Source organism: Trichomycterus rosablanca, chromosome 7 (assembly GCF_030014385.1).
Source record: "Trichomycterus rosablanca isolate fTriRos1 chromosome 7, fTriRos1.hap1, whole genome shotgun sequence".
In the NCBI taxonomy this organism is placed as follows: domain Eukaryota; kingdom Metazoa; phylum Chordata; class Actinopteri; order Siluriformes; family Trichomycteridae; genus Trichomycterus; species Trichomycterus rosablanca.
Genome location: NC_085994.1, coordinates 29,005,554 through 29,021,420, shown reverse-complemented (window position 1 = coordinate 29,021,420; position 15,867 = coordinate 29,005,554). Strand labels below are relative to the sequence as shown.

The window sequence follows — 15,867 nt, the reverse complement described above, 5'->3', positions numbered from 1 at the left end:
TCAAGGACAGCCGGATCTCCACATGCCCCCACCAACATGTGTCCAGTCTGTGGCCACTTCTTATCACCTGCCAGTGTTTGGTTCCCACACAGAGCTGTATTGCATATGGAGAGCCACGCTAGATTTCAATGATCACCCCCCCCCCCCCACACACACACACTTGCGCAGATGCCTGGACCAGATCCGGAGACCCTGTGTAACCTTCCCTTCATCACACACTGCCACCCTTAGCACACACATCTTAAATTTAATTTTTAATAAAAATAACTTCTAAATAATTTTAATAAACCTTCAGTCAACTGATGATTTACCAAGATGTGAATATGTATTTAAGGTGGAAGCTAAAGTGACTATATGCATTGGAAGCATATTAAATAACTAAAACAAGTGGTTACTTCTTTGACTTCACTGTATATTTTGGTGTTGAGCACACGTATTGCTGTGCCACACTCTACCACTTTAAAATTAAATATGTTTTGGGGTGGGACAGAAGTGCAGCTGGTAGAGCAAATGCCAAACAGCACGAACCCTTGCCTCCTGTCACTGCCAGTTGGGAGTTTTGCATGTAATCCACATGTCAATGGTTTTACATGTGTATGTGGCTTTCTTTTTATATTTCAAAGACATTATGCTTTACCCTATGGTGGATTGTTGTCCAAGGCATTATACTACTTCAAATGGCAATCTGCATAATAACAGTTATAAACATAATTGAGTTTTAATTTTCCAGTTTTAGTTAACATTAATTTTGTTAGGATTAGTTCTAATTATTATTATTAATGAAAGTTTAGTCATTGCTGATTGTGGTTAACATTGGTTTTAGTTAGCAATTTATTTCAGTTTGCATTCACTGTAATAAGCATTAATTAAAGCTATCATTAATTTTAGACAGTAATTTACGTTTGCAGTTTTCAGTTATTAGTATGTTTGGTAAGCAATAATTTAGATAAGCATTAGTTGTAGTTAATTATCATTTACTAATTTTAAATAGCAGTACTTTAGATGACTAGTTTTATTTCATAGTTTTATTAAATTTGATTAGCATTAGTAAAATCAGTTTCAGTTAGCTGTAATATAAGATATCACTAGTTTTATGTATTGGTAATTATTTTATTTTGTTTTATGAATTTTATTTAAAATTGTTGTAATTTAGTACATTCATTCTAGCATTAGTTTATTAATCATTAATTTCAGTTAGCAATAGTTTTAGTAACTAGGTAGACTTTTTTAAAGCAATTGTTTGTAATGTTATTTAGCAATAATTATATTATTAGCTTCATTTATTAGCTTAGCTTTAGCATTAATTTTCATTTTAGTAATTTAGCAAATAATTTATTCTCTCATTAATTTCAGTTAGTATTATTTTAGCTAACTTTAGACAGCAATTATTAGCAAGTATTAGATTTACTTAGTGATGTTAGTAAGCAGTAATTTTCTTTTATTAATTTTAGTTAGCTATTTAGGTTAGCATTAGTTGGTTTTAGCATTAGCTGTTGTGAGCTTGGCTTTTATGAGTTGCGCGCGCGCGCTGTGACGTGTGGGCTAACTTGTGCGCGGGGTTTCTCGGAGCGCAGTGCAGGGGTACCGTTACCGCGCCCATCTGTGTGTGCGTGCGCGTGTGTGTGATGGCCGGAGGAAGCGAATCCTGAGCTAGAGTTCTTTGAGGAGAGAGCAGAAAGACGCACAGCGGGACTGGAAGAAGGACTGCGTTTGGATAGGGGTCGGAGAAACACCGTCAGCGTGTCGTAAAACGTCGAGTTTGCTGTTGCTGTTTTAGTGAGCCGTGGCCGTTATCTGTGCGCTGCTGTGTTGCCGGTGTGTGTGCGTGTGTGTTCCCTGTTCGGTGTAGAGAAAGCTGGCTGCGGGGAGTGGCGCCCCTCCGTAAAGCTCGTCCTAGAGACACGGGGGACTCTTTATCTGCACTCTTTCCAGTCAATGCAATATAAACCACGGATTCCCACGACTGAGAACGGGTAAGGAGATTTTTTGGGTGCAGATTGTGACGTTTATGTGAAGAAAACCATTCTCGTAGGGTTAAGCAGCAGAAAGCTAGCTGTGTGGCTAATTGGGTTGATTGACTTCCCTGGTTGTGACGCGGGTTGGGGGAAGCTGCTGGTAAAGTTAGTAAACATATTGCTAAATTGCTACGTTTTGTAGCAAAATAAACATACATTTTAACATATTCATTTTAAATGCGTTCGCATTTAACAGGTTTGGCATAAACTGAGGTGAATATGTGTAAAAAAAAAAATCACAGTCATGTGCCTGAAATATTTAGCATTCGAACTGTGCTTCACAGCACCTCCTGTGTTAGCTAGCAACATATCCTTTCTAATCAGTCACATTCTGTTTGCATAATCAATCTACGTGATTTATGAGAGATTCTTTAAGGAGATTCGTTCGTGTTATTGCACATGCATTTTTGTTGGAAATAAATTCACATCCACGACTTCACCATTTGGTATATTACAGTGGGGTGGCTGGAAGATGGTCCATCTTGGAATTGAATAGCCATTCGCAACGAACAGAAATGTCTTCCATAGTAATTATACACATTAGATCCACCTTAAGCACCAGCAAAGAACAAAACATGAACATGAGAATTTTGCACACTTTTCATGATCGTGTGTATATTCTGGTTTGATGCTGCTGCACAGCCCACACATCACTTTTTTTTCTTTGGGATACAGTAAGGGCGTGTATTTGGGCATCCTTTAACGTTCCTGAAATTATCAACTCTTATGGATACGTACTGCACATTGCTATTTAATTGAGTGCCTGCTTGTGATCCAGAATTTCAGATAGGTTGTAGCTTGTATTTGTGTATTGCAGACGGATAAATAGCAGGTTCTAAACAGGATGCAGCGAAGTGTAAGGGAGTCGTGTATGGTAGATTTGTTGCCAGGTTTAGGTGCTGTTCTTCCCATTTTCTATGTAGTTTTGTTCAACTGTGCGGGACAGTTCATTTTTGGGTGGTTATTCAGATCCGGTTGAATATTTCGTATGTTTAAACATATAACAGTCTGTACTGCTATTGCACACATCGCTAGTTTTGTATGAATATCAAATAATTATGCATCTTATTGACACCTGGGGTGTTCACTGAGCATTCAAAGACTAATCTTGATGCATTGCAACTAGACATTAGACAGAATTGACAACTAATTGGAAAGGAAAATGGATCGAGCTCCAGTTTTACCACCACCCTACTTTTTATGGCCCTTAGCTATCTGATTCTGGTACAGCCCGCAGTCTGTGGGATGTTTGTTGAGGGGAAAGAATGGAGAAATATGGGCCGTATGTTTGGAAATCATATAACCCTTAATGAAATAAAAACGCTGTCTGGCTTCACATTGCACTAATGTAATTTTTAGTCAAGCTTGAATCGTGCATTTAAGTTGAATCTGAACGTTTGCACCACAAGAATGTATAAGGTGTGGTAAACAGGATGCACTGAATCATATGGTAAGGATGGATGACTGAATGTATCACGGATGTCTTGTATTTTGTGCAAGCGTTATGTATCGTCTTAATCTCAAATGTATGCTCGTTTTTAAGTCGAGATGAACTGTTTTGATTCGAGTTTTTATGAAAATAAAGTGTCAAGGATAGCTGGGCTCGATGATGGCAACATCAATCGGAATGTGAATGGCAGCTCTATGTCGGGCGCTTCTCGTTATCTCAAACCATTTGCTAGTACTGTAGTAGATAGTACTCGAGTTCCGACAAAATGTTTAGCGTTTTGCATCGGATCTATCTAACTGTTAAATAAGATCTCAAACGAAATCCAATTGGCTTTTGGTCGATCTCTTTAAACCTGTCTTCAAATCTCAGCTTATGTTGTTCACACCACTAGAGGAAACATGGCGACAACAAGGAAGTAAATCTTAGCGATCTAAAAAGAAGACAATTATTGATCGTATATGTATTTTTGAGGGGTGGGGTGGGGGTGTTAAAGATAGGACAGAAGAAACCGAAAGATCTGTTGCATTGAAACGGCTTCACTGCAGCAGAGCATAAAGCGCTTAGCCATACTGTGCAACACCTTAGCGCGGAGATCACATTAACACACTGGCTTTTCTCCAAATTCTCAATAATAATAATACATTTCAAATGCTTTCTGCACGTTTTATGCTCACGATCGCGAACTCCACTCCTCTTCCGAGTTCATTCACTCTGAAAAATGCTTGTTTATAATACTGAATTGATCCCCTTACAGTGAATGGCTCCCTGTATTCTCGACCTGAAGCAGCTGCAACCAACAAGATGGCGTTCGCAGCCTTTTCTTCTTTTCCTCCGCCGCTTTCCTCTCACTGCCCGATCAACACATTAGCACAGGTCATTATGGTTACTTGGAAATGCAATATTCCGCTAATGCTTTTTCCAGTTTAGCCTCAGATGCGGTGGCAAACTTTGTGGAATTTGTGTGGTACTTTTTCTGCCAAGCGATCTAGACGTGTTAATGGCAGCTGATTTAGGACAACATGGAGGGGTGGGATAGATATCGGGGCCGTGTTTATTTCACCCATTGTTACGTGGTTACATTTGATCTGACTGCTATTTGGAGTGAAACATCAAGAATATTATGTACAAAAGCATTGATGTAACATTAACTTTTCTGACAGTTTTGTGAAACACATTGTACTACATTGCTCATCAACCCACATATTTAAGGTTTGTGCATTATTTATCTTGTTAGAGATGTCTTGATTTATTATTTGTTTTTGTTAATACAGTGCTAATATTAAAGCTAAAAATTGAACTGATAATGACACTGATCCAATTTTGATCCAATATTTAGGGGCAAGTTGGCAATCCGAAGTGAGTACTATAGTATCATGACATCCATAATCCCAGTATTGTTGAAATTAACCATATTTGGCTTCTTGTGACTATATGTCAAGTGACTTCTAGGAAGAGACATACAAACAAATAGGCAAAGTCAAGATTTAAGACATTAATTGCTCAATACTTGGTGTAGCACTGCAAAATCATTCTTTCCATCACTGCTTTTTCTAGTTTGTCCCAAGATTTCAGCTTATTGCGAGGTACACTATGTACACCAAATCCAGGCACTTGGCTTTAATTCATGTTATCCTAGTCCCCCCCCTCCCCCCTTATGTTGTGCTGCTAAATATTGAATGAAGTAAATCAGGTTTAAGCGAGGAACATATGACAAGCTTAGAATGATCTGCTAGATGTAATGGATATTTGTTTTAATGCATCTCTTGCTCTCTGTCTCTTTATCCCACTCCATTTTTAGTCTGAAAGCTCGAATAGGATTAAGTTCTTGCTGTCTTTGTACCTCAGTGTTTAGTATTATGGCTCAGTTATGAATGCAACTGATATGACAAGCCCTTCTTTTTAAATAATATCTTGTCCTCACACACTACTTTCACTTAGGTTTACAAGTCATTTTGTTATTGGATAGAGGCCCTGTGCCCCTCCTACTGTGTGTGAGATTTCAACATGAATTTTAGCCGCATGTAGGTCATATGAATACTCCTTAATGTTTCAAGTGTTCGTGTGCCTCCTTGTTAACATGCACTAACCAGAATGGAACTTCGTTACAGTACAACACGCATGCACATGTAAGCATCGAAAATTGGTCAACAGGCATATATTTAGCATATAGAAGTGTACAAGACTAGGAGGTTTACTTGATAGTGTGTTAAACTTTACTAGAAAACAGTTAAACCAGTAAGCATCTCTAGTGAAGTGGTGCCGTCCTTTTTTTTCTTAGCCGACTAGCTAAGATACCTTGCTGTTTCATGAACTGAAAAGCATAGCAATGGTAACTCTATGTAGTTAATTTTTTTGATCCGTTTTGTTTAATGAAATGCCGCACGTTTTGACTTGGTCAGTGTTTAAAAATTGTTACTTTAGTGAACTACATTTTAAAATTGTAAACCTTTATAAAAGGCATTTCAGACATAGCCAATTGGAACTTCTGTCTTGTTGCTGTCGCTGCCACTCCCCACGTCCTATTGAGAACCGCTGAGGCGGTCTTGTTGTTAAACGTCAGAGGTGGGTGCATTGGTGGGCTTGTGTGTTTTACCGAAGCCCCCTGGCCTTTTACATTTTTAGAGTTGTGTTAGTAGCATGTACTACAGTCTGGTAATTTATTGGTGGTTCTACTTAACTAAAAAGTTGCCAAACTGTGCTAGTCTCTTGCCTTTCAGAACACAAGCTGGCACAAACTCAAAGCCGCCAGTATGTAGTAAAGCATTTTTGTGTCGGTGAGAAAGTGACGTCCTGTTGGGACCTTTTAAATCACTTATTTAATATTTTAATAATTAAAGTATTAATTGTGCAGTTGAATTTCGGTGATGTATTGCAGTCTTATGTTGCCCAGTTCTTATGTCCATACCTTGGATGTGAAATGAAAAAAATTAAAATAGAATTGAAAATGAATAAAATGTATTTTATTGGGCACTAGTCACAGGACTTTAATTAGGTATCATTCAGGTATGTCAAATTTCTGTCAGCGTTTTAAAAAAACTGTCAGTATTAAACAAGAGCTATTTACATTATGGTTTTTAGCGTGCAAAACAGATTCTAGATAGTTCTTGAACAGAAATGCCCCTGGTAGCAATCTGTATTATTACAACGCCCAGTAAAATCCTGTAGCAGGAAGTTCTTTTCTCTTGAGCATGTGTTTCCTGTCACCCATTTTCAACCCTCTGCTTCCATGTCCTCTCTTTTTTTTGTAATGTTACATGTGTGTCTGTGTATTTGTGATGTGCACAGACGTTTAAACAGATATAGTTTAACTATAATATATAATAATAGTTAAAAGCATTTTAATTAAGTATACTTGAGCTTTGAACAACTTTATTTATGAGAGGTGTATGTTTTTTCTTGTAAGTTGCAACAGCCAGTGTTTTGAAATTGGTCACTCAGCAGTTGCTTCTAACCTGATGCAAGAGGAATATTTTCAGGCAGGCCTGTGTACCAGATTCAGTTCTAATTTAAATGTTCTGTACAGTAATGTTAGGATTTTAAATCAATTGATTTTGTATTTCTCTTAGCAGGTAATAGACATTTAATAGCTCAAAACATAGACAACTGACCGTTTTTTGGTCATCCCATTCCATGGGCATTAATCTGTGTGAATTCAGTCAAAAAAGGCTCTCTGAAGTCAGGTACGAATGCTGAACAAGAAGGCCTGTTCTAATTCATCCATGTCTAACCATATCTATGCCTTGCCTTGCCTTACCACCAATTACCCAAATTGCTGCTTAATACCTGGGTAAACAAACATGTGTAAAAAGAGTTTATACAACTCCTTTTAGCCTTAAAGCTAAAGTATTATTTCCAAGTTGATTCAAACATAATTACAAATAAATCAATGTAAAGGTATGGTATAGGAGTTACCACTGCCTATTTGAAGCATTTTCTCTAGTCATCTGAGGGGTTTTGAATACTTGGATTGATTTTTGGATAACCTAATTACCAGGGATTTTGAAAGTACTTTTAAAGAGTAGAAACATCTTTATTTGGTAATATTACTGCAAAATGTACTTTCAGGATTCTTTCGGATTATAGGATTGAAGAAAATGCCGTCTGTTAGTGTTAGAATGATATGTTTGGTAATGGATGATTTCTGCTGCGTCTCTGGAAATCCTCATTTTCACTTCATGTTTCTTGTGACCCGTTCACATCCGATGGAGGGGATGGTTCACTGTTTCTTCTTTTTAATTGAAACCCAGATGCAAGGATTAGGTCTTTATTTTACATTGTAGCATCTTTAATAATACAGTCTAGTACTATTGATCAGACAGGTGACTTTTTCACTGCTTACTCTTAAATAATGTTGATGTCCATGCTCAACAGTCTTGGGCTGCTTTATAGCTTTTGGGCATTGGAGACAGTGTTGGTCAGAAGACAATATTGTAAATGCAGGATGAGTTTAGTGGTGTGTAAATGCAAACAATTGTACAAATGCAAAGAATTGTATGGGGTGGAAGGGAAACTAATTTTCTACATGATTGAAGGTTTATTCTAATACTAAACCCAACCCACATACACAAATACAGAAATGGCATGGCAGATCTTGCACAGAAGTACAACTGTAATGCACAAGCACTTGAAGAGAATACATGTTGACTGCATAGAAGGAGGCCGGGGATGGGGAGGAGGGCAGTAAGTTTATAATAACGCTGTCTCAAATAAACCAATACAATGATGTCAATAGTGCCGCTTTATAGCATAGCTTGTGTTACAATGTCAGTTATAATTCGGCTTGTAATACAGTATTTGTTCATTCATTTTTAACTGAAAAATGAATTGAAGAATTCAATGATTCATCATTTCTCAAAATAATTGTTAGTTGCAGCCCTAATATATATTTAAGTTTAGGGATATACATTGTGTGGCCAAAATTATCTTGATATACCTAATTATGTTGGTACATGAGCTTGTATCCATCACATAACCCATGGGCATTATAGTGTTGCTCTTTGCATTTGCAGTTACAAGAGCTTTTACTCTGCTTGGTTGGCTTTTTACAGGGTTTTGTTTGTGTGTCTCTCTGGAATTTTCCCCCGATTTAGTCAAACCAGTATTTGTGTGGTCAAGATGTCCTGTGTTACAGTTGATATTCCAGTTAATTTCAAAGGTGTTTAATAGGGTTGAGCTCATGACTGTGTAGTCCACTGGAGTTTTTCCACACCAAACTCATAAAACCATTTCATCATAGACTTTACTTTGTGTGCAGTCATGCTAGAACCCTCTCAAACAGTTGTGTTAAAATTGTAAGCTATTAATTTATATAAATGATATACATCTGTTTGCAGTAGGTGTGGCTGAAGCTCCTTTATAATACTTCAGGCTATCAAATGAACAGATATTGAGGCTTGCACACATTGGGATACTAAGTTCCCCCAGAAAAAGCCTATATCTAACATGGGTGTAGTGAAAGCTGTCAAAGAAATTAAACATTGCCTTTAGTCTAGTCTGCTAGTAGTTTGCATGTAGCTGTTCCCAATTCCCTTTGTTACACAGTACGGTACAGTTTTGAATATTCAAACTTCATGGTGAAGGAGGATTTTTGCATACAACAGTGTGGTATCTGCCCTACTAAACCTTTGCATATGATGCCTGTGGAGGTTGGTGCTGGATAAAGGTTTAGATTTCAGTGTATTTTGTCAAACCACTGATGTGTCAAGTGTAACAAAGTGCAGTTTTTGAGGTGTTTTAAGCAAAATAATAATTGCAGAATGTTTAGTGTAGGAATCTTTGGCATCTAACAGTTCAGTTAAGTGTCTTAAGCTTTGGAGCTGTGCTGTGTGTATGCAGTCAAATATGAGCTTCTTTAATTAGTTTACAAAAAAAGTCAGATATTTGACTAGGCAATCCAGAGTTCATACTTTTTTTTAATAAAAAGTAAATTTTATGAAATGACGCATCATATCCCTGAGCACAAAGAAACCTCGGACCCTCTGGATTTTACGTTTAGATGATCTGTGCTGTCTGTCACTGGTAGAGGTGCCGGATCTGGAAGAGTCAATAAAGTTTTAATCTTTTGCAGTGTTGGCATTTTAAGTACCTGTCTCATGGCTAGGGTACAGCCAACACAGGTGCTTTGTAGAGGAACCAGTTTAGCTAGAGACATCAAAATGGCAGTGAGTTCACTGCATGCTTAGACTCCTGTTTAACAGGATTCTTTAAAGAAGGACATATAGTCTAAGGTGCATGACTTTTACTACTAAATGCCAGCTGTTTTCACTGGTGTTATGATCTGCATATTAGTACATGTAATGATTTGAATACATAAAGCACGTTTAGTCTATTAATACATTAAAATGACTAGAGATGGGACGATCGATCGGCTACGAATCGGTATCGGCCGATTTTTAATCAAAATATGCGATCTGCGATATTTCCTTAAAGTAGCCGATCCGATCGTGTGATATATAAAGACCATGTTAAGTTAACAGCTCAGTGGATTGATCCAGACTTTGAGCTACGAAGCACCAACCATCACATCACCATTCATCAACAATCGTACAGAAACCATGGTGAAAGCTCTTACGATGTAATTTTGCTGATTGTAATATTTACTTTAAAAAGATAATTCAACCCGGTCACATCTGAGTCGATTCTATCAGCACGTTATATAAACTCGTGGTTCACTTTAGTAAATCGGAAGCGGTTCTTACTTGTGATGTAGATGAGAACAGAAAACGTTACAGAGCCAATCCGAGGCAAAAGTTTATTCATTTAATGTACGAGAGTCACACAAAATGTTCTGTAGTAGCTGGTGTTTATTTAAAACCACGACATTTAACAGTAAACACGGAGAGATAACTGAGAAGAGAAACTTACGCTTCACATAAAAACTAATCAACTCATGAATCAATGAATCACTTATAGCGATACTGTGAACTCTGCGTCTCTGTAACTCTGTAACTGCGTCTCTTTTAAAGGCAAACACACACGCGCGCGCTGCTCCGGTTTATCTTTACTGTGAGGCTCTTTTTAAGTTTATTTACTGCTAACCCCCCCCCGATCGGAATCGGCTATCGGCCGATGTCCCTGAAAGGAGATCGGAATCGGTGCCAAAAACCCAGATCGGTCCATCTCTAAAAATTACACTTGGTATTTAATGATGCACAGAACACTAATAGATTCCTGGATTTTTTTGACACAAAACTAACATGAGGATTTTTTTACACTTGTAAAAAAAAGCTTTTTACTTTCATTAATTTTCACCACCAACCAAACTTGGTTGCATGTTGAATATTCTTGTTCCCTAAATTAAGTTTGTTTTACAAAGTGGTTTTATTTACATTTTCTATGTTCGTTCTATTCAAATATCTGATATTATTTAGTGTGACACAATCACTTGTGCAATTAAAAAGCGAGCAATTGTTATTTCACAAGATGCACAAGATTATGTTGGTTTTGACTGTGGCATGGTTATTGCTATACAGACTGGTTTAAACCTCTGATTAACTGGGTTTTACGTACAGCATTCAGGGCACTAGATCTGAGCATGCGGATGACTTTTTGAATCACATTTTACTACCAGGCTTAACAGAAAAGCATGTTAGAATGAATAACAAACCTCTTTTGGGTAGGCCACAAGAGCAGGAGACCACGTCTAGTTTCACTATAAGCGAACAGTAATCTTGGGCTACAGCGTATTCATGCTTACAAAAACTTACAAAAGTATTGCTATCCTGTTGTTGAAAATGGGCAAAAATCCACTAAATTAGTCGTTTTGTGACTTGGTCAGTGGAACGTCACTGGTTCAGGCTCAACCACCACAAAGTTGCCACTCCTGGGCCCTTTTACAAGGCCCTTAATTCTTAGTTGTTGGGATTGCATTAGGTTACCACTGTAAGTCACCTTGTAAAAAATATAATATAAATGTAATTCCTTGTTGGTGGTGGTGTAATGTTGTGCAAGTTTTGGCATACACTGTCCAATAGAAATGCCACTTGAGCATCATTAAAAATGCCAAAGCCTGTCTGAGTATTGTTGTTAGTCATGCTCACAGCTTTATAGTGACAATTGATATATCTTATTAGAACTACTTCACTTGCCTCCTGAATTAACCTGTTCAAGTCCAACAGAGTAAATCTGGATTTTTTAGCATGGATGTGTAACTGTCAAATTAGCTTCTGTTAGTTTATGCAGTTACACCATATGTGGACCAAAATCTCAAATAAATGTGTGTCCACACCTTGTTGACAGAGCATTGTGGCTGTTCTGAGAGCCGAGATGGGTCCCACCCCGGTATGGTGTTCCTAATTGAGGGGTCGGTTCATGTAAAGAAATTATATACTATAGCGGTAATATAAAACGTACTTACTATGAACTAACCTCTAGAATATGCCATAAAAGGCCTATATTTTATAACAACTTGGGCTTTGTTTTTTGTACCCCCTTAATGGATTTTAAGGCCAAATCAGTTACATGGGGCTTCATCTTTTTATAATTGTTTTGTGTTGAGTTGATAGACCTTTGGTGTTTCTGATATCATGTTGGCATCTTTTCTTACACTGCGGCACGTGACCTACATAAATGCTCCATGGCAACACACTGCTCTTCTCAGTCCTATTATTAGCCAGATAGGCTATGAATAGCTTAATGTCAAAAGTTCTGTGGGTAAATGATGTCTTTTTACTTAAAGAATGACCCTGTCTATAATTGGAAAAAAGGATGAATTGCTTCTCTGCCCTTCCCAAATAAAATCTTTTGATTTGCCGTTTTGCTGGCTGAATAACTGGGTGTGAACTTGTGAGGCATTTGTGAAAAGAATACAAAATAAACACAAGCTTTCTGTTTTGTGGAAAAGGTCTAGAAGAGTATTGCATGCATATTTGAGAACTTTCCATGTATTAAAAATAAGTTGCTTTCCATTATCTGTATTCTAAAAACTACTTCCTGCCTTTCTACTATTGAAATATGTTTTAATTTCACCAGGAGACTTGGCTTTGAATTGGGAACTTGGGTTTATGCTAGGTATGCTGCTTTAAGTAACCCAGTCTTCTATTTTTTTTACCTTTGCATGTAAATTGAAAAATAAAGCGAATAATTAAAATTGAAAAATAAATAAATGAATAAAACTGTTTTTACAGGACAGAAATGGTTCTGATTTCCCTGCTTTTAAGTATTTACCAGTTTTTTTTCTATTTTCCCCAAAAGAATATTAATTAATGCTGCCGTTTTAAAACAATGTTTCTTATTTGTACAACTTTCCCCAAATGCTTTAGTATGCTGTTCCTCTTGAATCTCTCTGTCAATTAAAGGCGTGTGAAGAAGTTGAATGATCACCCACATCCAATCGTTGCAGAAATGGATGGAGTTTTTTTGGGTGCCCCTGCTTTGGAGGATCAAATTTTCTCAGCTGCCTTGCTTAAGGTCTAACACTTTGGATCCACACACTGATGTCAGTGAGGTCAACAGTGCACTTAATATGAGTGGAGCAGGGTTTTATGACAGTATTTGAGATAGAGCACCTCTTGCGGTTTGTCTGCACCTTGACTAAAAAGCAGCCAAGTTATTTACCAACATATTTTTGCTCACAGCTGTTCACTTGTAACTTTCCATATGCTCACACTTTTACCAAACTTAAATACCTCATCACACTTTCTACCAAACATGATACTTTAGGTTTGTGTAGACTTTTATATGTACACTGTACACTAATCAGCCATAACATTAAAACCACTTTGTTTCTACACTCACTGTCCATTTTATCAGCTCCACTTACCATATAGAAGCTTTTTGTAGTTCTGCAATTACTGACTGTAGTCCATCTGTTTCTCTGCATGCTATTTTAGCCAGCTTTCACCCTGTTTTTCAATGGTCAAGGCCACCACAGGACCACCACGGAACAGTGGTGGATGATTCTCAGCACTGCAGGGACACTGACATGGTGGGTGGTGTGTTAGTGTGTGTTGTGCCGGTATGAGTGGATCAGACTCAGCAGCGCTGCTAAAGTTTTTAAGTAGCGTGTCCACTCACTGTCCACTTGGTCATCTTCTAGACCTTCATCACTGGTCACAGGACGCTGCCCACAGGGCACTGTTGGCTGGATATTTTTGGTTGGTGGACTTCTCAGTCCAGCAGTGACAGTGAGGTGTTTAAAAACTCCAGCAGCGCTGCTGTGTCTGATCCACTCATACAAGCACAACACACACTAACACACCACCACCATGTCAGTGTCACTGCAGTGCTGAGAATGCTCCACCACCCAAATAATACCTGCTCTGTAGTGGTCCTGGGAGAGTCCTGACCATTGAAGAACCGCATGAAAGGGGGCTAAAAAGTATGTAGAGAAACGGATGATTTACAGTCAGTAATTGTAGAATTACAAAGTGCTTCTATATGGTAAGTGGAGCTGAAAAAATGGACAGTGAGTGTAGAAACCAGGAGGTGGTTTTAATGTTATGGCTGATCAGTGTATATTATAGCACAGAATGTATCCAATCAAAATGATCAGTGGTGCATAAAGTCAAATTCAACCAATTGGTATTAAATTTATTTTTATGTATTTATTATATTGGTAACATGCTGCTGCTTCAACATACGAGAGTACTCGTACACTTCACTCGGCCCCCAGGCAGAGCAGAGTACAACAGCATTTTCGTTGTGGCTGCTGCCATGTTGTCTGTCACTGTATTAAAGTAGATCAATGCTGCAGTTGTCAGAGCTGCAGTCGAAAAACAAGTATAGACATCAAGGATGTCAAAGGTTTTCATACTTTGTTTTTTAACCTCGATTTTCACTTGGCTCCTGGTCTGATATTGTCTTTTTCAGGTTACAAACAGTCCTGCTTAATAGAGATGACAGATTTAGCACAATTTTGCAATATTATTAGTGCAACTTGCCTAATTCTTACCATTCAACCGTTCTACTGTCAGATGATGATGAGGAGGTTGGTGAGCTTGGATAATGTAAGCTTATTGACTAAACCTACTGGTTTTTAAAACAGACTCCACATTCATTATCTAAATGCCATCCAGTGAGACTTTATTTAAGTGTATGTCTGCTTTTTTTTTTTATTAGACATAAGTGAATAAAAATATTGGTATCATTTGCTTCCTCGCTTGGTCAGAGTTGTTCTCAAATGGAACACGATATACCTGTTTCCTCCTCAGTTATACCTGTTGTTCTGGTCTACGACTGGTTTGCCAACAACCCACATTTGGTAGTGCTGTACCTTCCACAATATTTCCCATTTCTAAACCCAACAGAGGAATACTTTTCAGCATGGCGGTGTAAAGTGTACGAGCGCAGACCCTGTCAGCGTGTGGCACTTCTCCAGGCTGTGGCGGAGGCATGTAATGACCTCCAAGCAGATGAGTTACAGCATTTGTTTTCCCTCCCTACTCTTTGGTCAGGGAGAACACCACAGCCCATGTGGATGAGGTCCTCTGGCCTGACCAGGATCAGAGGCGGGATGCTACACTTCACCAAAATGAGGAAAAGGAAACTTGTTTCCACACACGTGTATGCATTTAAATGTGTAACATGGCCTCATAAAGCCAAACATGTATAAACACTTTTGATGGTGGTGTTTTGACACATCAGTGTTTATTTGATGCTTTGTAAGAGATAAATAAAAAATGATAGCTGGGTGTATTGTTTTGGTGGAAGGAATCAGTTTTGAGAAGAGAGAGCTTTGTTTTGAGTGCTGTGTTTCATTTGCTAGAGATTTGTGGAGTTTAGACAGTGTAGTTAACTCTTCAGTTTGTGTTTAAAGTTTTGAGAAATTGAGCCACTGTTTCCGGAAATGAAATGTTGGAAAAAACTGTCATTTACTGTAACTGTTGGAGTTTAGCAGCAGAGATTGTGGTTATGTTTATCTCCATTTAGCTAGGTTTACATACCACCATGCACCTTTTGTATTTGTAAACCCAGCAAAGGATGTGAACACCCGGAACCTAGACACTGCTGTTACAAGCAACATGACTCTTACCTTGCCACGCAAGCTTACTAATGTAAAATACATTTTACTAATTTACATTAATGTAAATGTCATGACCAGAGCTAGATCAGTGTTCAGAGTAAATATTTTACTCAAAATCAATAGCTAGCAGTCTAAAGCATGGCGGGACTAACTTTAAAGATGCATCCTGTAGCTCAACACTATTTCCAGCAATAATAGTAACTAAAGCAAAAATAGTGGGGAATAATTTTCTTTTTATTTTGTATAAATTACATTCCTCACATTTACATGAGTTTAATATACAGTCCCTGACAGAAGTTCTGTCGCTTATCCATGTTGTGGAAACAAAAGCTTATAACCTGACTAAATTCATCCATTGGTTTTAGAAATGACTCATATGAAAGCTGAAACCCTCCCAAATGAGGTTTAATTTACGAAAATAAATTTGCTTCACTGCAGAA

At 37.9% G+C, this 15,867-nt stretch overlaps 1 protein-coding gene across 1 annotated transcript in view; it reads left to right on the top strand.

Moving 5' to 3' along the window:
- The first annotated feature begins 1,603 nt into the window (after window positions 1-1,603).
- Window positions 1,604-15,867, top strand: part of gnb1a (guanine nucleotide binding protein (G protein), beta polypeptide 1a) — a 44,234-nt gene continuing 29,970 nt past the window's right edge. Inside the window, exon 1 of the mRNA XM_062999203.1 lies at window positions 1,604-1,973. The gene's annotated coding sequence lies outside the window, so the exon portion shown is untranslated. The remainder of the gene's footprint in view (window positions 1,974-15,867) is intronic.